Source organism: Schistocerca nitens, chromosome 5, assembly GCF_023898315.1.
Source record: "Schistocerca nitens isolate TAMUIC-IGC-003100 chromosome 5, iqSchNite1.1, whole genome shotgun sequence".
NCBI classification, from domain to species: Eukaryota; Metazoa; Arthropoda; class Insecta; order Orthoptera; family Acrididae; genus Schistocerca; species Schistocerca nitens.
Window position 1 is genome coordinate 434585564 of NC_064618.1, and position 23610 is coordinate 434609173.

The 23610-nt window shown below is 43.1% G+C and overlaps 1 protein-coding gene across 2 annotated transcripts in view; it reads right to left on the reverse strand.

Moving 5' to 3' along the window:
- LOC126260852 (glucose transporter type 1) overlaps positions 1-23610 on the reverse strand; it is a 522947-nt gene that overhangs the window by 313179 nt on the left and 186158 nt on the right. For both annotated transcript variants that reach the window (XM_049958265.1, XM_049958264.1), the window contains exon 2: positions 10357-10520. The gene's annotated coding sequence lies outside the window, so the exon portion shown is untranslated. The remainder of the gene's footprint in view (positions 1-10356; positions 10521-23610) is intronic.

Genomic DNA, 23610 nt, shown 5'->3' on the forward strand with positions numbered 1-23610 from the left:
GGTTCTGTCAGTGTGATCATGTGATGTATCTGACCCCAGGAATGTGTCAATAAAGTTTCCCCTTCCTGGGACAATGAATTCACGGTGTTCTTATTTCAATTTCCAGGAGTGTATGTATATGCCTGCAGTGTGAAGTCCACGTATGACAAAACGAAGGTTCAAGAGCGCTTCTGCCACGCAAAAACAAATACTGGCGTAATATCGGACACTCAGATAGCCAAGAGGGAATGGTACTCTCTTAACGGTCGGTGTATAAGGATACGTGTTATGAATATGCTTCCGGAGGAGCGCTCCATCTTTCCAGGCGCAGATTCAATGGGCGAGAGGGCGCAAGGAGTCACTAGGATTACTATCTTCCCCCCTCACCCCCAAAAACACAGCATTTATATTTTACGTGGATTAACTTCCAAGTGTCTTCGATAATTTCCTGAAAATGAAGTAGCGTGAAAACAGACTAAACTGGCAAGGACTCCTAGAATATTACAAGCAATGTTTAACACGGGCCGCTAATCAGTTGCTTGCTTGAGGGCAAATGCACGTGGATGGGCTTGATGGCTAACGGCTGCAGAAAACATTTCATCCAGGTAGAAGCTGATCGTAGCTGCTGCCAAGTTAGTCTGCCACGCTAGTCGATTAAACAAGTAGACCAGACAAACCACGAGAAGTTTATTAAGGCAAGACAGGAAAGGAGGCAACGGCCTTGCCACAGTGGATACGCCGATTCCCGTGAGAGCGGTGTGCTGACCTCACGCCCCTCCTATCCGCAACCTCCTGAGGATGACACGGCGGTCGGATGGTCCTGGTAGGCCAGTCGTGGCCTGAAGACGGAGTGCTGCGGGCATACCGGCCCTCGCAGTAAAGTGTCACGAGGCCGTCGCAATGAACGGAAATTATTTTGAAAATACGGTTTTATAGCCGAAAGAGTATGGGGATAATGTAGTTTATTGGAATTCTGAATAAAACCAACCTGTTAAAGAAAAAGTGTGTAGCATTACTTACTGAACTCCCCCCATATTCTGTGCTCGGTACCCAACGATTCTGGTTTTAAATGTCTTGTGGAAGTCTCTCGTAATGTGGGCTCATAAACTCTATTCGGTTTAACTGATTCTTTTCATATTCTCCTTTGACTCTCCCGATGTCTCTCGTCAGTTACTGATTTCTCGCCTCTACGAACGTTGCCACATTAACTTTTGTTTTGTCGTTGTTCCAGTTATTGTATCGACGGTAGGCATATACACAAAGTTGCTACGTTATAACTGTATAGCAGGAACCTAGTTATTGACAGATCAGAAATACATGCACTTAGAAATCTCGCTTTGATAATGGAGTTACTGATTACTAGAATTAAGGGTTGTCACAAATACACAGAGTTACAAGGTTTTCACGGACAATCGTCGGTACGCTGTTTTCTTACCCTCACTTGCTTTATAATATGTATCATTCCACGATGGGCGTGTCGTCTTCCTGATTAGAATAATTTTCTCTTTCGCTTTATTGATTACTCTCTCTTTGAATTTTTTCCCATGTCGAGGCTCCCTCTCCTCTCATTCCCCCTTGATCCTTGATAACTGTAATTTTATCATATCGAACTTTAGTAACGCCGTGGTCTTCGAATTTATTCAGTTTAGTGTCAGCCTGATTCTGATTCTGGTGAGATAATGATCGGAGACTGTGTTTGCACCACTTTCTGACTTATACATTCAGGATTTCTCTGCAGTTCTTGTGTGCGACTGCTACATGATCGATTTGGTATTTTATCACCACCTTCTTCTTTCCTGTTATGGTGTGAAAGAAGGTTGAGCATAGCGGACATCGATTTCTGTACTCTTTATGCGATGCATAGAAGAAGAAGAAGAAGAAGAAGAAGAAGAAGAGGAAGAGGAGGAGGAAGAGGAAGAAGAAGAAGAAGAAGAAGAAGAAGAAGACGACGATGATGATGATCCAACGAAGAGCAGCGCTTTCCCTCGCGATATCGTTTAGCAGGCGTTACGGAATTAATGAACAAACTCCAGATACAGGCACTGTGTATCGCGGAGAAGTTTACTGCTGAAATCGCGAAAGTGTACGTTCCAAAGAGTCTGACAACATTGCTTCCCTAGGCGTCTTGCAAAATGAGCATGACGAGAGAATCAGAGAAATTAGAGCCCGTAAATGGATTTACCAACAGTATTGTCACATGCTCCACCTGTGAATGGAACAAGGAAGGGGAGAAATGATAGTGGTACGAGCATCCATCACCACACTAAGATGGTTTGCAGGGTAGATGTTCGTGTATTCAAGAGGCAAAGCTCTTCAGAGCCATAAGTTGTTCACGACGTCCTGGCCGAGTTTTCATGCGGTGTGGGAAGTGGAGGAAGCAAACTCCGTCAATCATACTGACAGCCGCCGGGAGAATGGCAGTGCTGGGGAACAAGTTGAGTTTTCCTCTACACGCATATACTTTATTGAAAGACTGCCAATGTTGGTAACTTCCGGACACAAGCCACTCGTCGCATACAACCTATCGACTTCTACAGGCTTCAGCCTATTTACAATTACGTAGCCCTCATTCAGGACATTGTGCACGAATTACACAACGCATGTCCAGTTAGGTGACGTGAATTCAACAAGATGCCCTAATTCCGCAAACGCGAAGCCAGCAACTCCGCCATGTGTTCGAGACTAAGACATTGTGTATCGTAGTGTTATTCATCGAAATACAAACGTGAATCTACGTCAATTTGTGTTAGCTATGGATGCACGAACAGAAATGGATAGTTAGCTGCTACTTTTAGAGGTAGATGCTGTAGTTAAAACATTGCTTTTGGTTTTCACTCGCCGAATTTAATGTTTACAGTATATAGGGGTCATGAAGGGCAGAGCAAGCAAAAGCTTGTGGATCAGGGCGTTGCGATGAAATACAGCACACCAGTCAAATACATCATAACATGTACCAGTCAAATACAGCATAATATGTTCACAGCGCTTCTGCGAAGCTGTCTGATCGAACTTCAATATCAGGTGCCTGCATCAGACACTGACTTTTTTCATCGTTTCTCTCATACTTGCAGAATAAAAGTTGCACTACAGTTTTCAAAAATTATTATAATGTATGAGTGTAGAAACCTATTTATTTGACAGAAACTTCTTTTCCTTTGCTGTTGCCAGCCAGTGTCACACGAAGCATTCGACTCTGTGAATCAAGCAGTACTGTTATCCAAGTTAGTAATTTTAGAGCTACTACTTTTATCCCGTAATTTTCTAAGTTCTTATCTCCGTGGTAGAAGACAGTGCACAAAACTAAATTATAAGAATGAAAGTAAGATCCAAACAGTAAAGTCAGCATACAGAACTCTCAGTTGTGGAGTTCCCCAAGGAAGTATACTTGGACCACTCTTGTTTATAATATATATTAATGATATAACACAGCCACAAAACTCCAAACTAGTGAACTATGCTGACGATATATCTTTTATTAGCTGGGGCTGTACAGAGTGGGCGGCATTCCAAAGCAATAAAGAGAACTTTGAAATGATCACAGAATATCTAACAGTGAATAAGCTTACACTGAATAAGGACAAGACTGTAGTAATAAAGTTCTTGCTACATTTTAATAATACTCATACTCAATCACTTTCTACAGTTGAAACATCTGACAAACATAAGTTTTTAGGCATATTGATTGATGAACATCTCACTTGGAAAGAGCATATTGGCTCCACCTGTAAATAGGTTTCTAGTAATATTTACTTACTAAAACGTTTTGCAAATATAATAGCTCCCCTTGTCCTTAAACAAGTGCATTATTGGTTAATACACTCACATCTGCAATATGGGATCGAGGTCTGGGGTGGGGCACCCACTGTCTCTATGGATCGCATTTTCAGGCTTCAAAAGAGAGCAGTTAGGATAAATGCTAATATAAGCAAACGCCAGTCCTGTACGGACTATTTCAAAAATTATAAATTACTGACTGCGTACTCATTGTATGTATGTATGTATGTATGTAAGACCATAATGTTTGTAAAAGAGAACGAGAAAAATAGTGTAAAGAACAGTGACACCCATAATTACAATACTCGAGCCAAAAGTGATTATCATAGGATACAGACTAACAAGAAAGCTACAGTCCATATGTAACTGGGAGACAACTCTATAATAAGTTGCCAAAAAATATAAAGCAACTCCAACGCAATCTTTTCAAGGGAAAGTTGAAAACTTTGTTAATAGAAAGATGTTTACACTCAAACGAATTCTGAGCTGCAGTACTGTTAGTTTATTCTTTTACATACTGCAGTATATTAATGGTGGTATTGTTATAACTGGCTTATTAATGTATATAATCCTTATATGTATGGAGTGATATATAATGTGCTAATGTGTTTATAACATTATTGCGTGGAATGATATACAATGCACTACTTGATGTATATATTCATTCTTGGAATGACATGATATTGATATAATTGTACAAAAAATGACGATGTCCTAGACTGTAAAGTTAACATAGACAAATAAACATCATCATCATCAACTGACAATGCACTGTATATTTTACCTATATGTTTACATTTGAGATAATTCAATGGTGTTTTGACTCGGCAACAAATTAATCATTTAAAATTTTCAATATTTTAATTATTTTTTGTTATTCTGCCCTGTGCTAAGTATAATTTTTGAAGATTTTTTTGATTTCTGAAACTGATGCTCCAGAAAATAGTAATAATCTATGCGCATCGAGAACTTTGACATGTAATACTAATTTTGTGCATCATGGTTTACTAATGTTGCCAAAAGACGTTCCCCCGAGTCCAGATGCATCATCTTATGACACTGTTGTTCATATCAAGAGAAAGTTGTACATTGTGTGTGTGTGTGTGTGTGTGTGTGTGTGTGTGTGTGTGTGTGTGTGTGTGTGCGCGCGCGCGCGCGCGCGCGCGCGCGCGTGTGAAGTTAATATGCGAACAGGAAGAAAATAAAACTACTTCAGCAGCCAAGCTATCGCCTCAAGCAGCGAAATAGTGAATCATGAGATGATGGCATTGCAGACGAAGAACTACACTGATGTGTATTTCCGTGTTTAACAGTGCTCCAATGTAAAGTTTTCACGACAGTTTGCAGCTACGTTATGTTTTGTCGTTCTTATGATAGTTGTCTCTTTTGCATCAACGCTTAACTTTTATTCTACAAGAGTGTATGATCATTTCAGCGTTATATCTGATACTTGCTTTCCACTTTCTAGAATAGTAAGTGGTAGAAAAGTTAGGCACGTGGTTTCACAAGTGATAATATGTATGTACACGGAATTCCACTGATTTAATGGTTAGTGAAGTTATGAGTAAGTGTTTAAACTTTACTTCTGAATCTGACAGCTCTCTTGGCATTACTGTCTAATACAGCTCATATACTGAGAATGTTAAAGTCTGTTTCCACAGAAATAAAAGTGAGTGAAAACAAGTAGTTTAATTATCTTTGAAGGGCAGTGAACTAGATTTTTGGTAAAGTACATTGGTTAATAAGTTGCAAGTTTGTTTTGTTTGCTAAATTAGATTTACTTTCACAAAGCAATGGAGCATTATTTTGTTGAATATGAAGTGATCATTTACGTGTATAATCAGTTTGCTGAAGAAATTCCTTTTTACAATCATCATAATTGGAAACATGTGCAGTAGTGATTAGATTAGTAATTTTCTATAGATAATGAATACGACACTTTGTGATGATGTGGAACGTGTCAGGTTAATGAAAGGTGTCTATACAAGATATTAAATTATACAAAATATTACATGACACTCAATATTTTTAATTTTTTTGTGGGGGTTGCGAAATTACCCACTTACTATATCCAAAAATTCATCTAATGAGTAGGAGTTGCCATTAAGAAATTCTTTTAATTTCCTTTTAAATGCTATATAGCTACCTGTCAGACTTTTGATGCTATTAGGTAAGTGACCAAAGACTTTAGTGGCAGCATAATTTACCCCTTTCTGAGCCAAAGTTAAATTTAACCTTGAGTAGTGAAGATCATCCTTTCTCCTAGTGTTGTAGCCATGTACACTGCTATTACTTTTGATATCGTTCGGATTGTTAATAACAAATTTCATAAGTGAATACATATGTTTTGAGGCTACAGTGAACATCTCTAGCTCTTCAAATAAGTGTCTGCAAGATGATCTTGGATGAGCTCCAGCAATCATTCTGATTACACGCTTTTGTGCAATGAACACTCTTTTACTCAATGATGAGTTACCACAGAATGTGATGGCATACGAAAGCACAGAATGAAAACAGTCGTGATAAGCTAATTTACTCAGATGTATATCGCCAAAATTTGCAATGACCCTAATAGCATAAGTAGCTGAACTCAAACGTTTCAGCAGATCCTCAGTGTGTTTTTTCCAGTTCAACCCCTCATCAATGCATACACCTAGAAATTCTGAATATTCAACCTTAGCTACAGATTTCTGATCGAAGTCTATATTTATTAATGGTGTCATTCCATTTACTGTGTGGAACTGTATATACTGTGGTTTGTCAAAGTTTAATGAGAGCCCATTTGCAGCGAACCACTTAATGATTTTCTGAAAAACATTGTTTACAATTTCACCAGTTAATTCTTGTCTGTTGTGTGTGATAGCTATTACTTGTATCATCGGCAAAAAGTACCAGCTTTGCATCTTCGTGAATATAGAATGGCAAGTCATTAATACATATAAAGAACAGCAGAGGACCCAAGACCGAACCTTGCGGCACCCCGTTCTTGATTGTTCCCCAGTTTGAGAAATCACCAGTTTTTTGCATATTATGTGAACTGTTTACTTCAACTTTCTGCACTCTTCCAGTTAGGTATGATTTAAACCATTTGAGCACTGTCCCATTCATACCACAGTACTTGAGCTTATCTAGAAGTATTCCATGATTTACACAATCAAAAGCCTTTGATAGATCACAAAAAATCCCAACGGGTGACTTCTGGTTGCTCAGAGCATTTAATATTTCATTAGTGAAAGTATATATAGCATTTTCCGTTGAAAACCCCTTCTGGAAACCAAACTGACATTTTGTTAAAACTTTTTTACAAAGGTGTGAAGCTACTCTACAATAAATTACTTTTTCAGGAATTTTGGATAAGGCAGTCAGAAGAGAGATTGTAATGGTAAGTTAAAATCATGACAAATATTCCTAATAGTGTAAAACTGGCAACAGAAACTGACAGTATGTAAATATATTGCGTCCTTATATGAGGGAAAAAGAGTGAGAGAGACAAAGATAGGCTTTACTTGATATTAAGTGTAAGCTTTAGAGTTCAGCGGTAATACCTAGTTGCACATAAGCTTAATCAATAAGTTTCATACAATATTGTCCTGTTAATCTGGCTAAAAGGCGTCAGTTCAGTGCTTACATTCTGAAAATCGTACATTTGGTAGTGAAGTGATCGGAACGATCTTATGCCGTTTGTACTGTTAATTCTTACAGTTAATACAACACAATGCTGAAAAGTAATGCCTCCGAATTGTGTGACAGTTCTTACAGCTTTTTAAATAAAATATACATTAACATTGGCAACGGCCTTGCCGCAGTGGATACACCGGTTCCCGTGCGATCAGCGAAGTTAAGCGCTGTTGGGCGTGGCCGGCACTTGGATGGGTGACCATCCAGCCGCCATGCGCTGTTGCCATTTTTCGGGGTGCACTCAGCCTCGTGATGCCAACTGAGGAGCTACTCGACCGAATAGTAGCGGCCTCGGTCAAGAATACCATTATAACGACCGGGAGAGCGGTGTGCTGACCCCCCCCCCCCCCTATCCGCATCCTCCTATCCGCACCCTCCTCTGAGGATGACACGACGGTCGGATGACCGGTAGGCCACTCGTGGCCTGAAGACCGAGTGCTTTCTTTTTTCACTTTAGCATTCTATATCTTTATTCTTCATGTCTACATATTTATTTCCGAATGTAGTCACCCTGGTGACGAACACGTTTCTCCCAACGACAAACCTATTGATACCATCACCGTCTTTGTTGACAGAGCCACTACCGCACCTCTGCTTCCACCGCTTCATCACTATCAAAGTGAAGTCCTCGAAGGTATTCTTTACGTTTTGGAAATCTAAGAAAATCTGATGTGGCCAAGTCGGGACTGTATGGAGTATTATCGATGATAGTGAATCCGAGGAGTCGGAATGTCCAGATGTCGCAGCATTCTTGTCTGCTTTGGCGTTGTCATGCTGAAGGAGATGGTGCTCCATGTGCGGACGAAGTATTCGAATTCGAAACACACTTACAGCATGCTGTTTCTCACGCACCAACATTGTTACGCTACACACAGCCATGTAAACGCTACAATTCGGAGCCCTCTAGCGGCAGAGGGCGGCAAATGTGTAGACATATCGAATAAAGATGCAGAATGTTAGTAAGAGTTTTCACATAAAAAATTCAGAGGCATTACTTTGCAGTACGCCCTCGTAGTCCGAGTTAAAATGATCAGCTGTTCTGCCACGGTGTAGAGAATGCTTAACGAATGAAATTTCGCAACACTGTCTTATTATGAGTATTCCTCCATAAAAATACGTAGCATCGAAGTACATACTCGGTCGTGACTGCTAATTCAGTGGCTTAAACTAGAGGGGCAAGTCTTAACACAGGGTTTCAAGGGAAAACCAGTTATTTTGGATTCAACATGATGGGCTGCTCTGACCCCTTGCTTCAACCAATGTCTGTTCTCAGCACAGGTAACGTCGTCTCCCTTTATTCTGACCTCCTTGTGCGCATTTAAGGAATTTGAGAATAGCAGACGACTTCAACTCGACACAATTCCTAAAACAGAGCGAAATGAGTAAGAGCGAGGTGTAACACATCTAAGAACTCTGAAGAAAGTGCGGAGCAAAACTTAGCGATCTTCGCCGAATAAAAATATTTGTATTCCCATGTTCTTTAATTTCTGCGCTGAGCTGTATTTATTGATTTCAGATTTACATGCTATAGATTCGTGAATGAAATGGTTCCATATTTAGGAACCTTACAACAGCGCAGGACTCGCGCTCAATGTCTTTGTCCTTATAAGGTGACTGAAGATGGAAGCATGTAAAGCTGATATCAATAAATACACATTTTGTGTGGTAAGTCGTTGTGATGCAAATTTATTCAGCCGTCAGCATTAGTGCCAGCTGTCTCGTGGTCAAGCACCGCCTCGTAGCATGTTTTAAAATCAATGCACTCTGGATTTCAAGCTTTTTAACAAAATGAGAAAGTTCTTTTTCTGTTTTCCAGTGGCATAAATAATATAAATAATTCATTTACACAATGTACACACAAGGTTTTGCTAGTCTGATCTAGTGCTGGATGTCCCTCTTATACATCGTAGACACTCCTAGAGAGGGAAAAAAATCAAGAGCAATAGCCAAGCGAACATACGAACTATGAGACATGGACGCCTTTCGCAACACTGTTACATAGTCCGGCCAAGCGTGTGATGACAAGCTCAGCTTAGTGCTACGTACTTTGGAGACAAATATGTAAATGCGACTTTTTACAAGTGTGCCTTATTCACCTCGCCGGGCGGAGATCAGGAAAGGAAAAAATGATGCTTCGAAGATGTTGCATTTCATATCATGTTTGCTCACGACGCCCAGAAGAAGTTTTCAGAGGGTGCGGGGAGTGTAGGAAGGCAGCTCAGTCTACCGAAGTGATGGTGCGGGGGCACTACACGAGTGCCTTTTGGTTTGGAACTGCACGGCGCAACAATCACTTGGCAACGGCTACGGTAAACACAGGTATTGGATCGCCAATGTTGGCAGCGGTCGGCCAAAAAGCATTGTGGGCCGAAGTCGGTCGACTTGTAACGGCTTCCGTCGATCCAGGATTAGGGAGCTGTGAACCAACAATAATAAGAAAACGCACTTATGTCCCAGGCGTCATCTCCGTTTGGTCGAGCTACAAAAATAGTCTAAATATTGGATATATCGGTGTAATTATAATCTAGCAAAGTAATTAACCCTTCCGTGACAAGCCTTTAAGCATGTTTGACAGTGATCAAGCGTAGCAAAAACGTCACTGAGATTAAAACAAAATAAAGTCATGATCGATCGCAGAAAATAGCTTTTATGCTCATAGTTTCTAGCAATTTCAAAATACCGAGCTTCATTCGAAAATGAAATAAAACAGTGAAAATCAGACAAGCGTAATAGCATTATTTAGGACACGCAGCGCTACGGAGTCATCTGACGAGAATCTTATTTGTCTCTTACATTTAATTTTTTTTGGAATTAGGAACCATTGTGCAAGTTAGAGCAGCCCTCGCAGAAATTTGAACAACCACTCGATTTGTCTGGTTTTGTGGCGTGCATCAGTAGCGGTGCGCAGAATACAGCAGTACTCACCTCAGATTGGAAGGGCGCCATGTCTCAGGGCTGGAGGAGAGCTTGATTAGTGGCGTGCTAGTTGGCAGCACTGGAGGAGCACGTGACGCTGCAGGTGCTGTTGCGGTTGGTGCCGGCGGAGCTTTGTGCGATCGCTGGACAGGCCGCCGGCGCCTCTACCTCTTCTGAAACAGCGACCGACAGCGACAATGAGTAATACTGGTGCCGCTCTGATAACAGAAGGGCCGTGCGCAGCGCGCAATGCGCAGGCGTCAAGGCGCCGAGAGCTAAGAGACCGGCGACTGCTGCAGCCTGTCGTTTCACGAACTGAACATGCTGGAATGGTTCCTGCAGAAAGGCCTAGGCCCATTTCTGTCCCCGTTCTTGTCTATGTTATTCTATCTCTATCTCTAATGAACTTTATCACCGGCGTCCTGAAATCTGGGGCTACAGACTTCATTGCATTGTCGTGGTCTAGTGGTTGGAACAAGTGAGACAATAGTGACCCTACAACTTATCTTAGAGAATATATTACGGCAAGGCAAGCCTACGTTTCTAGCATTTGTAGATTTAGAGAAAGCTTTTGACAATGTTGATTGGAATACTCTCTCTCATATTCTGAAGGTGGCGGGGGTAAAATACAGGGAGCGAAAGGCTATTTACAATTTGTACAGAAACCAGATGGCAGTTATAAGAGTCGAGGGACTCGAAAGGGAAGCAGTGGTTGGGAAGGGAGTGAGACAGGGTTGTAGCTGATCCCCGATGTTATTCAATCTGTATATTGAGCAAGCAGTAAAGGAAAAAAGAAAAATTCGGAGTAGGAATTAAAATACATGGAGAAGAAATAAAAACTTTGAGGTTCGCCGATGACATTGTAATTCTGTCAGAGACAGCAAAGGACCTGGAAGAGCAGCTGAACGGAATGGACAGTGTCTTTAAAGGAGGATATAAGATGAAAATCGACAAAAGCAAAACGAGTATATTGGAATGTAGTCGAATTAAATCGGGTGATGCTGAGGGTATTAAATTTGGAAGTAGGACGCTTAAAGTAGTAAAGGAGTTTTGCTATTTCGGGAGCAAAATAACTGCTGATGGTCGAAGTAGAGAGGATATAAAATGTAGACTGGCAATGGCAAGGAAAGCGTTTCTGGAGAAGAGAAATTTGTTAACATCGAGTATAGATTTAAGTACTCAGTGTAGCCATGTATGGAAGTGATACGTGGACGATAAATAGTTTGGACAAGAAGAGAATAGAAGCTTTCGAAATGTGGTGCTACAGAAGAATGCTGAAGATCATATAACTAATGAGAGGTATTGAACAGAATTGGGGAGAAGAGAAATTTGTGGCACAACTTGACTAGAAGAAGGGATCGGTTGGTAGGACATATTCTGAGGCATCAAGGGATCACCAGTTTAGTATTGGAAGGCAGCGTGGAGGGTAAAAATACACTAAGCAGATTCAGAAGGATGTAGGCTGCAGTAGGTACTGGGAGATGAAGAAGCTTGCACAGGATGGAGTAGCATGGAGAGCTGTATCAGACCAGTCTCTGGACTGAAGACCACAAAAACAACAGTGGTTGTTTATCGTCGCTGTCTCTAGAACGCAGGGTCCCGGGCTCGATTCTCGGCCAGGTCGGAGTTTCCTCCTTTCGTGTACTGGGTGTTCGTGTTGTCCTGTCATTTCATTTCACTTCATTTCACCTCACCTTCATTGGCGCTCAAATCGCCGAAGTGACTTCTAATACGTTCCGAGCCGTGCGGAAAAATAAAAGATTACGACTTTAGAAAAATTGGACAATTTATTCCAGAGAAAGAGCTTCACAAATTGGGCAAGTCAACAACGTGCTGGTCCACATCTGGCCATTATGTAAGTACATATTCGGCTTAGCATCACTGATTGACAAAGTTGTTGGACGTCCTCCTGAAGGTTATCGTGCCAAATTCTCCCAACTGGCGTGTTAGATCGTCAAAATCTCGATTTTGTTGGAGGGCCCCCACCCCCACCTCCCTCAACTGGGGAGAGATCTAGCGACCTTGGAGGCCAAGATGGGGTTTGACAAGCACGAAGACAAGCAGTAGAACCTCTCTCTGGGTGCGTACGGGTATTGTCTAGTTGAAACTTAAGCCAAAGATGTCTTGCCATGAAGGGCAACGAAACGGTGCGTAGAGTATCGTTCACGTATCGCTGTGCTGTAAGGGCGCCGCGGATGACAACCAAAGGTGTCCTGCTATGAAACGAAATTGCATCTCAGAGAATCACTCAGTTGTCGTGCTGTAAGGTGGGTAACAGTCAGCCTGGTATCCCACCGCTGTTTGGAGCTTCTCCAGACCCGTCTTCGCTGGTTCAAATGGCTCTGAGCACTATGGGGCTTAACATCTGAGTTCATCAGTCCCCTAGAACTTAGAACTACTAAAACCTAACCAACCTAGGGACATCACACACATCCATGCACGAGGCAGGATTCGAACCTGCGACCGTACTAGTCGCGCGATTCCGGTCTGAAGCGCCTAGAACCGCTCGGCCACCGCGGCCGGCCTCTTCGCTGGTCATCGAGGCTCATTTCGAAGGAGAACTCATCAACGAAGTCATTTCTACTCCAGTCAATGAGGTTCTAGACCCTGACGATCAGCGAAGACGTCTCAGAAGACATCCTGGACACCAGTCGCATACCAACCTGTCACCCGGAATATGCCACTAAAAGTGATGGTCTGAGGTGCCATTCCATCTCATAGTTATACCTCTTTGGTTGTGTTCCGTGGGACCCTTACAGCACTGCGATGCGTCGACTATATTCTACGGCCAGTTTTGTTGCACTGGCAAGCCTTCCTCTGCTTACATTTCAGCAAAATAATGTCCGCCCGCACACGGCGAGCGTTTCTACTTCTTGTCCTCATTGTTGTCAAACCCCACCTTGGCCAGTAAGGTCGGCAGATGTCTCCCCAACGGGTGATTTTGACGATCTAACATTCCAATTGGGCAGAATTTGGAACGAGATCCCTCAGGACGACAGCCAACAATTCTCAAACCATGCCAGGCCGAGTAACTACTCGCGTAACGGCTAGAGATTGACCAACTTGTTACTGTCTTGCTCAGCTCGTCAGCTTTTTCTCTTGAATAAATCATCCAGGTTTTTTTCTGAAAGTGTCATCATATGTTTGTCTGTACATGTGCACTACATCTACAGATTCCCGTTCCATTCGGCTGATTCCTTCTTCCTGTCACTGTCTACGATCCTACTAAATTGTAGATTTAGCAATGAAGAGCGCAAGGTTGTTTCTGATTCTCCACTTTGAGAAGCAGAAGGGAGTTTAAAAGACACATTACACATGTCGCCTCACACTAAGATCATTGTGTAACAGAAGAGGCGCAGTGACAGAAGCGAATACATGTTCTGGGTTCCTTTCTGACACCATTCTACTGGGGTTCAGATCACAGGTGGATATCATTGTGGGAGTGAAATGGCACAGCGACTGGAAACGAGCTCCAAAGTTTTAAGTACGCGGGACAGAACCATAACTGTGTACAAACAGGTTCACTGTGAAACTACGGCGGTAGTTGGATGAAATGCAGTGTCGTGTCCAGCCGTGGCGTAATGATGTTAGCAATTTGACCAAGGCCGCACGACCTGGGTAGTGATGATCGGGAAGGAAGGCCATTGACACTAATCACATAAGGCAATGTACAGGCAATCGAGGAGCTGATTGGCAGATTTTCCTACGATGAGGACGTTCACACAGCGTTTCTCGAATGGCTCCGTAACCAAGGAGTGGATTTCTATTGTGACCGGCCGTGGTGGCCGAGCGGTTCTAGGCGCTTCAGTCTGGAACCGCGCGACTGCTACGGTCGCAGGTTCGAATCCTGCCTCGGGCATGGGTGTGTGTGATGTCCTTAGGTTAGTTAGGTTTAAGTAGTTCTAAGTTCTAGCGGACTAATGACCTCAGCAGTTGAGTCCCATAGTGCTCAGAGCCAAAAAGATTACTTGTTAATAACGTCGCTGAATATCGTTGACTTAACCATGTGAAGGATATAACTTTAGATCGCTGAACTGAAGTGGTGGCATTAATAATAATAATAATAATAATAATAATAATACACACAATTAGCACGTAATAATGAATTATTTCTACCATTTCAAAATCCAAGTTTATATCAAAATCCAAGGCTCCTTGGGCTCCAGACGTTCTCAAACTCACCAGTCGGTTACAAATTGAAATTTTTAATCTTATCCCCTCTCGGATAAATTTCTCCTGACGCCCTGATCTCTATGGAACTTGAGATACGCGTTTCTTGACCATATCCACAGTAAAAACTAGTGAACCAAATGTTTCATTTGCTCAAAAGTCTCTCACGTTTTCACTAAAAAATTTTAAACGGTTACGTGCTATCCATTTATAAAGATTGACATGCTGTAAAGTTTATGGGCAGTATTTAAATATACTTGATTCCTTTAGAAATGTAGACAAAACTTGAGTCTTAGCATCAGAACATATTTATTAAAAATATAATGTGATGAATTAATTCTTTGAGCTGCATTATGTGAGTTACGAAATGATCCTATTGAATACCGGATAGTGATATGGAAAGTATGATATGATTTACGGCGCAGTGGTTGGCACACTGGACTCGGATTCGGGAGGACGACTCTTCAAACCTGCGTCTGGCCAGCCTCATTTAAGTTTTCCGCGATTTCCCTAAATAGCTTCGGGCGAATGCCGCGATGGTTCCTTTGAAAGGGCACGGCCGACTTCCTTCCCCATCCTTCCCTAATCCGACGGGGCTGACGACCTCACTGTTTGGTCCCCTCCCCCAAATCAACCAACCAACCAACCAACCAACCAACATGATTTACAAATCATATCTTTAGGATGTTAAAACGACGCAAAAGCGTTGTGGTCTAGATGCACCCATTCCCCTTTGCTCTCTTAGAAAGGGAGAAATATAGTGTATTCAGGCGTTTATCTTTCAAGAAAATGATTTAGAAGTCAATGTTATGCAGGTTTTTAACAGAATAGGAACGGGGACAGTTTTATGGCCACTTACAATTCACCATTCGTCTTCCAAAATAGCCATTCGTCTTCCAAAATATTAAAAATTATTCCCTCAGTTCTAGTCACCGCCCTTCCTCTCCCCCCCCCCCCCCTTCAAACTATCGTATGGGCGCTCTTGGCGTGGTATTATGTGGACGACGTTGTTTATACCTCGCCTGTACGCGACATCGGCGACTCCGCAGAAGAATTGTGAAAGCAATTGACTCCATCACCCCCAGAGATGCTTGTGCGCACATGGATTATGGTACCGTGTCGATGCATTATGGGTTACAAAAGGAGTACTTCTACAAGTGGATAAATTTTTCTGTACAAAACGTATTGAGTAACTTTACATGATACCGAAAGTTGCATGTATCTATGTCTCAAAATTATTACATTTGGAAATCAGGTACATGTGGACACCGCGTATATCTAATATTCTGTATCGACAGCAAAACTGTGCCAGCGATCCAGAAGGATCGATATTTCTACAAAGGAACTGTACGCAGTTCCGATGTCGTCGATTTGTCTGAGTGCAGCATTTAGCTCTTCGAAGATAATATGATTCTTGATAATTAACTGAAGTTTCCAAGACAAAGTTTAACACATTGTATGCCAGTAGGGCAATTGAGCGGGTCTGTTGAATCGTCGGTGAACTATGCCTGCAGTACGTTAATTGGTGTGATGTATACAACTGCAAGATACACTCCTGGAAATTGAAATAAGAACACCGTGAATTCATTGTCCCAGGAAGGGGAAACTTTATTGACACATTCCTGGGGTCAGATACATCACATGATCACACTGACAGAACCACAGGCACATAGACACAGGCAACAGAGCATGCACAATGTCGGCACTAGTACAGTGTATATCCACCTTTCGCAGCAATGCAGGCTGCTATTCTCCCATGGAGACGATCGTAGAGATGCTGGATGTTGTCCTGTGGATCGGCTTGCCATGCCATTTCCACCTGGCGCCTTAGTTGGACCAGCGTTCGTGCTGGACGTGCAGACCGCGTGAGATGACGCTTCATCCAGTCCCAAACATGCTCAATGGGGGACAGATCCGGAGATCTTGCTGGCCAGGGTAGTTGACTTACACCTTCTAGAGCACGTTGGGTGGCACGGGATACATGCGGACGTGCATTGTCCTGTTGGAACAGCAAGTTCCCTTGCCGGTCTAGGAATGGTAGAACGATGGGTTCGATGACGGTTTGGATGTACCGTGCACTATTCAGTGTCCCCTCGACGATCACCAGTGGTGTACGGCCAGTGTAGGAGATCGCTCCCCACAACATGATGCCGGGTGTTGGCCCTGTGTGCCTCGGTCGTATGCAGTCCTGATTGTGGCGCTCACCTGCACGGCGCCAAACACGCATACGACCATCATTGGCACCAAGGCAGAAGCGACTCTCATCGCTGAAGACGACACGTCTCCATTCGTCCCTCCATTCACGCCTGTCGCGACACCACTGGAGGCGGGCTGCACGATGTTGGGGCGTGAGCGGAAGACGGCCTAACGGTGTGCGGGACCGTAGCCCAGCTTCATGGAGACGGTTGCGAATGGTCCTCGCCGATACCCCAGGAGCAACAGTGTCCCTAATTTGCTGGGAAGTGGCGGTGCGGTCCCCTACGGCACTGCGTAGGATCCTACGGTCTTGGCGTGCATCCGTGCGTCGCTGCGGTCCGGTCCCAGATCGACGGGCACGTGCACCTTCCGCCGACCACTGGCGACAACATCGATGTACTGTGGAGACCTCACGCCCCACGTGTTGAGCAATTCGGCGGTACGTCCACCCGGCCTCCCGCATGCCCACTATACGCCCTCGCTCAAAGTCAGTCAACTGCACATACGGTTCACGTCCACGCTGTCGCGGCATGCTACCAGTGTTAAAGACTGCGATGGAGCTCCGTATGCCACGGCAAACTGGCTGACACTGACGGCGGCGGTGCACAAATGCTGCGCAGCTAGCGCCATTCGACGGCCAACACCGCGGTTCCTGGTGTGTCGGCTGTGCCGTGCGTGTGATCATTGCTTGTACAGCCCTCTCGCAGTGTCCGGAGCAAGTATGGTGGGTCTGACACACCGGTGTCAATGTGTTCTTTTTTCCATTTCCAGGAGTGTATCTCTACGTGGTACTCAGGGCGAGGAAGGTGTTTTTATTGTTTCCCTGCCGACATTAGAACACCTACATGATTAATAATTATGTATAACGCAATATGCATTCATATTTTTTCCATCATTGAATCCTCTAACAATGTTCATGTATCGACAAATTATAGTACAACATCAACACAACGCCGACTCCTGTCAGTCACGCCGACAACGGAATTATATACTCTCGTATATGGCCTCATCGTATGAACTGATTTCTTTCCAAACGACTTCTTGAGTTTTACTGTCTCGCGATTGACTGTGGTAAAAAAAAAAAAACCACAAGGTGGTACACTATCACGATTCACGCGTTTAAAAACAGTAAAATATTCAGTACAGTATTTCCTTCTCGTCGACGGCTTGACGGTAATAGTGAAACACATGGCGTTCCGTGCGATAACCATCCAGATTGCATCTTCTTTCACGGCGGCAAATGACGTTTGTCGAATTTTGTTGAAAGTTAACAGAGTTATCTTCCCGAGATCAGGAATAATCTCCACTCACCCACCTTGATAAGACACGTCTCTGGCGGTTTGATATCCTCGCTCCATTTTTCATCACGTGTAGAGACCTGAGCCGCCCCCCTCCCACATTGTCGCGTCGGCTGCTTGTTCTCCACTTTATCTATTGTAAGATGATAATCAGCTTTGTAAACGAAACCGTGCTTAAGGGGACAGCACCTGCCCCATGCGGGTTTCAATTCGTTACTTCGGTCCTCTGATTTCTACTTTAAGAAACCTGCTCTTATAAACTAAGTCACAATAGACAGCATCACCAAAGTTTATCAAAGCGATGTTTCACTATCTTTCTCTTGGCATCACATCGCTTCAGAGGCCTCGTGCTGCAGAAGGATAAAGCAACAGTCTGATTTGTTGTTCTGGAGAGGTGGGGACAGCAGAAGAGAAAGGCGAAGGAAGGAAAGAAGATCAGGATTTAACATCCCGTCGACGACCAGGTCACTAAAGGCGGAGCACAAGCTCCGTTGAGGAAGTAAATCTGCACTGGTACTCTCATTGCGAATTTATGGTCTAAACCACTGCGCCATTTCGCTCGATCGCAAAAAAGAAAGCGAACTCTAACGTCCAAAATAGCTTTTAGTACTGCACAGACTAGTCATACTGGCAATGGGGATCGCTGTGATCGATTTGTAACGAAATTCTTTTACTGTATTCCTCATTCTCGTATTACACAAATTAATACCGGTTTCGATTTCCGACCGAGACATTTGGAGGTCTGTTTAAAAAGAAGGAAAAGGGGGATAGTAAAATACTAGGAAACTAAATTATAAATCGAACTAATTTTTATACTGAACTATAACCGGTTGGGTAGGTTACACAGTAACTCGTCATTTGAATAGTTCAGGGGAGCCGCCCACAGTCTGATTGTAGGCAATTGTGCAGGGTGCGCCGTGAGAACTTTATTAAATTGACCCTGAATAAAGGAAAGTGCGAAGTTATTCACGTGAGTACTAAAAGAAATCAGCTAAATTTCGATTACGCGATAAGTCACACAAATCTGAGGGCTTTAAATTCAACTAAATACTTAGTGATTACAATTACAAATAACCTAAACTGGAACAATCACATAGATAATATTGTGGGTAGAGCAAACCAAAGACTGATTCATTGGCAGATCACTTAAAAGGTGCAACAGGTCTACCAAAGAGACTGCTTACACTAAGCTTGTCCGCCCTATTCTGGAGTACTGCTGTGCGGTGTGGGATCCGCATCAGGTGGGACTGACGGATGACATCGAAAAAGTACAAAGAAGGTCAGCTCGTTTTGTATTATCGCGAAATAGGGGAGATAGTGTCATAGACATGATAAGTGAATTGGAGTGGCAATAATTAAAACAAAGGCGTTTTTCGTTGCGATGGGATCTGCTCATGAAATTTCAATCACCAGTTTTCTCCTCAGATTGCGAAAACATTCTATTGGCACCCACCCGTGATCATCACGATAAAATAAGAGAAATCAGGGCTCGCATGGAAAAATTAAAGTGCTCGTTTTTGCCTCGTGCCGTTCGAGAGTAGGACGGTAGAGAGACAGCATGAAGGTGGTTCATTAAACCCTCACCAGGCACTTTATTGTGACTAGAGTAATCACGTAGATGTAGACGAAAAAAATTCAGATAACAAAGTATCGGAGATTAAATTTAATTCTATTCTTCATTTGTGTGGCTAGTGTCCGTACTTGCTTTATAATTCAGGAGGGTATTTTTGATCCGTCGTTGCAACTGCAAAACTGCTTGATTTTTTTTTTCATCAGACGCGTTTCGCTTTATTGAGGTCAAGCATCATCAGTGGTCTGTAAGTTTATTTACATTTTGATTTGCTTTTTACATCGAAAAACAGTTCGTTAAGAACTCGGCCGAAAAATCACCGTAAGTACAAACCAACCTATTCTTTGTCTCTATGTTGGCAATAGCAGCAGGAGTATTGTTCCTGAGATCTCGCACGGTCGGTAGACGAATGGTATACATCAAGGATTTAAGACGGTCCCGTACGCAAAAGTCGACGGGTGCTAAATCTGGCGAGCGTTCTGGTCACTGAAGATCGGCCCTCTAAGAGATGAGACGGTCGGAGAAGTGTTCGCGCAAGAGTGTCATTGAAGTTCGTGTGCTGTAAGCTGAGGCGCCGTCTTTTTGGAACCAGACGTCCCCTACATTCAGATCACGTTCGGAAAGAAACTCCTCAGTCAGCTGGACACAACGCTCAGATTTGAATAACTTCCCTGTCGTTCTCTTCGAAAAACGATGCGCCAATAACGCCAACTTTGGGTAATGATCACCGAACGGCAACAGGAAAAGTAAATCGCCCACGACGAACGCGCACTTCTCGCTCTTCTATTGCACAATCGCTACAAATAAACTAAAACCTCAGCTTCCCAGGTCATCTTTTTGTCACACACTGTCCCAGGTGCGGTCTGACAGACCGCTGTATTTAAACAGCCATAAAAATTGCATTCAGCAGCTTTACATTAATACCACACAAAAAGTATATCCACATAAATTAAAGTTCGTTTCTACGAAAAAATTTATTTCAACAAGAAACTGCACAAAATGAACGTAACGTTACATAATCATGTTAATGTTATGAAAATTCAAATACCCTGCACACTAAATTTTACTTTTTGCTATATTTTTATTGTTTATTATACATGCAACAAAGACATAAAAACCCCCACTAAACATTTAAAAATTACACTAGTACTTTTCAGGTATGTAGTATCCTTCTCAGAGGTTTTCTTTGCACTCGCTGGAAATTTTTGTAAAGAAATCAGGTTAGACTGGCTTCTTGCAACAACGACAAATATAAGACGTCTCTCTCTTTTTTGGGTCACAGGTGGAGCATTTTTTGCGTTTTTCCAGTCTTTCTACAACGAACTTTGCTCTTTGTTATGCTACACCCAAAACACACTGAATGGTTACACGAAGTTCACAAGGTATGTTTAACTCTTGACACACTTTTTCTCTACGGTGTCGCCAATGAGTTTGCAAGCTTCTTCAGAAAATTAAAGCAGCTCACCTAAGTATTGCCTGTGGAGGAATTGTGAAGGACAAACGCATTCGCCCCACTTATGTCGAACATGCGGAAAAATAATGCCATCGCCAATCGTTGGAAGAGGTTTGACGATCAGTGATACAAGTATTTGTTTCAACTAAATTGTAGCAGAACGTTTAGCTAAAGATTCAGTCTCTACACTTCTATCTTCATCACTTTGAACACCTGTTTCTTTCAAAGGATTCACAGGTGGCGAAACAAATTCGTCTTCACTTTCGCAGTGTTCTTATTCTGAATTATGTTCACTTTCAATCTCGTTGTCACAATGAGAGGTTCCATGCCCTCTTTTGCAAGTCTCTTCTCATTTTCATCGATTTTATTAATGTCCTGTGTCATTGCACGGTAGTGACCGACCGAATAAGGTTATTGTAATGAGATTATTTGTACTGAGAGCTCAAAAAGTATTTTTCACTTGATTCCTAAACATGTTGTTTTAGTTCCCTGGGTGGCCTGTGCGAGGAGAGCATCGGAGGACGTGACACACTGTGTTTCTGGTTGGGAGCTGCACTTCCCTGAATTCTGACAAGGGAACCTCCCCATAGCACCCCCCTCAGATTTAGTTATAAGTTGGCACAGTGGATAGGCCTTGAAAAACTGAACACAGATCAACTGAGAAATCAGGAAGAAGTTGTATGGAACTGTGAAAAAATAAGCAAAATATACAAACTGAGTAGTGCATGGAAAGATAGGCAACATTTAGGACAGTGGGAACGCACGAGCGCCGTGGTCTCGTGGTAACGTGAGCAGCTGCGGAACGAAAGATCCTTGGTTAAAATCTTCCATCGAGTGAAAAGTTTAATTTTTTATTTTCAGTTTATGTGACAAACTCTTATGTTTTCATCACTTTTTTGGGAGTGATTATCACATCCACAAGAAAACCTAAATCGGGCAAGGTAGAAGTATCTTTTTACCCATTCGCCAAGTGTACAAGTTAGGTGGGTCGACAACATATTCCTGTCATGTGACGCACTTGCCGTCACCAGTGTCGTATAGAATATATCAGATGTGTTTTCCTGTGGAGGAATCGGTTGACCTATGACCTTGCGATCAAGTGTTTTCGGTTCCCATTGGAGAGGCACGTCCTTTCGTCTACTAATCGCACGGTTTTGCGATGCGGTCGCAAAACACAGACACTAAACTTATTACAGTGAACAGAGACGTCAATGAACGAACAGACAGATAATAACTATGCAAAAATGAAGAAAGTAAAATTTTCAGTAGAGGGAAGACTTGAACCAAGGACCTCTCATTCTGCAGCTGCTCACGCTACCACGGGACCACGGCACTCCTGCGCTTACATTGTACATGATGTTGCCCATGGACTACTCAGTTTGTATATTTTGCTTATTTTTTCACAGTTCCACACAACTTCTTCCTGTTTTCTCGATTGGTCTGTGTTCAGTTTATCAAGGCCTATCCACTGTGCCAAGTTATAACTAAATCTGAGGGGGATGCGATGGGGAGGTTCCCTTGTGAGGGGTTCGTACAAATGGCTTAAGCGCCTAGCGGAACGACTGACATCAGTCGAGACCGCCGACAGCTGAAGAGTGTCGTAATGTGTAATAGGCAGGCATCTATCCAGACCATCATACAACAATTCCAAACTGCATCAGGATCCACTGCAAGTACTGCGACAGGCGGGAGGTGAGAAAACTTTGATTTCATGGTCGAACGGTTGCTCATAAGCCACACATCACGCCGGTAAATGCCAAACGACGCCTCGCTTGGTATTTAAGGAGTGTAAACAAATGCCCGGTGAAAGTCATCTGCCAGCGCGGGTAATGCCAGCAGTAAAATTCGGAGGCGGTGGTGTTATGGTGTGGTAGTGTTTTTCATGGAGGGGGCTTGCACTCCTTGTTGTTTTGCGTGGCACTATCACAGCACAGGCCTACATTGATGTTTTAAGCACGTTCTTGCTTCCCGCTGTTGAAGAGTAATTCGGGGATGGCGATTACATCTTTCAACACAATCGAGCACCTGTTCATAATGCACGACCTGTGGCGGAATAGTTATACGACAATAACATCCCTGTAATGAACTGCACAGAGTCCTGACCTGAATCCTATAGAATGCTTTTGGGGTGTTTTGGAACGCCGACTTCGTGCCAGGGCTCACCGACCGACATCGATACCTCTCCTTAGTGCAGCACTCCGTGAAGAACGGGCTGCCATTCCCCAAGAAACTTCCCGGCACCTGATTAAACGTATGCCTGCGAGAGTGGAAGCTGTCATCAAGGCTAAGGGTGAGCCAATACCATATTGAATTCCAGCATTGCCGATGGAGGGCGCCACGAACTTTTAAGTCATTTTCAGTCATGTATCCGGATTCCTTTCATCATATAGTGTATATGCACGGTACACTGTTGTGTTCTTCATTACAACGTGGCGCGAACACAACTTCTGGATGATTTCACACGGGGAAGAACCATCGGAGAACTGGAAGAAAAACAAAATATGACGAGTGTAGCCCAGGAGCTTGGTACTGCTCACAGCATTTTTGATGTGAATGGGTAGAATTCCGAACCACAC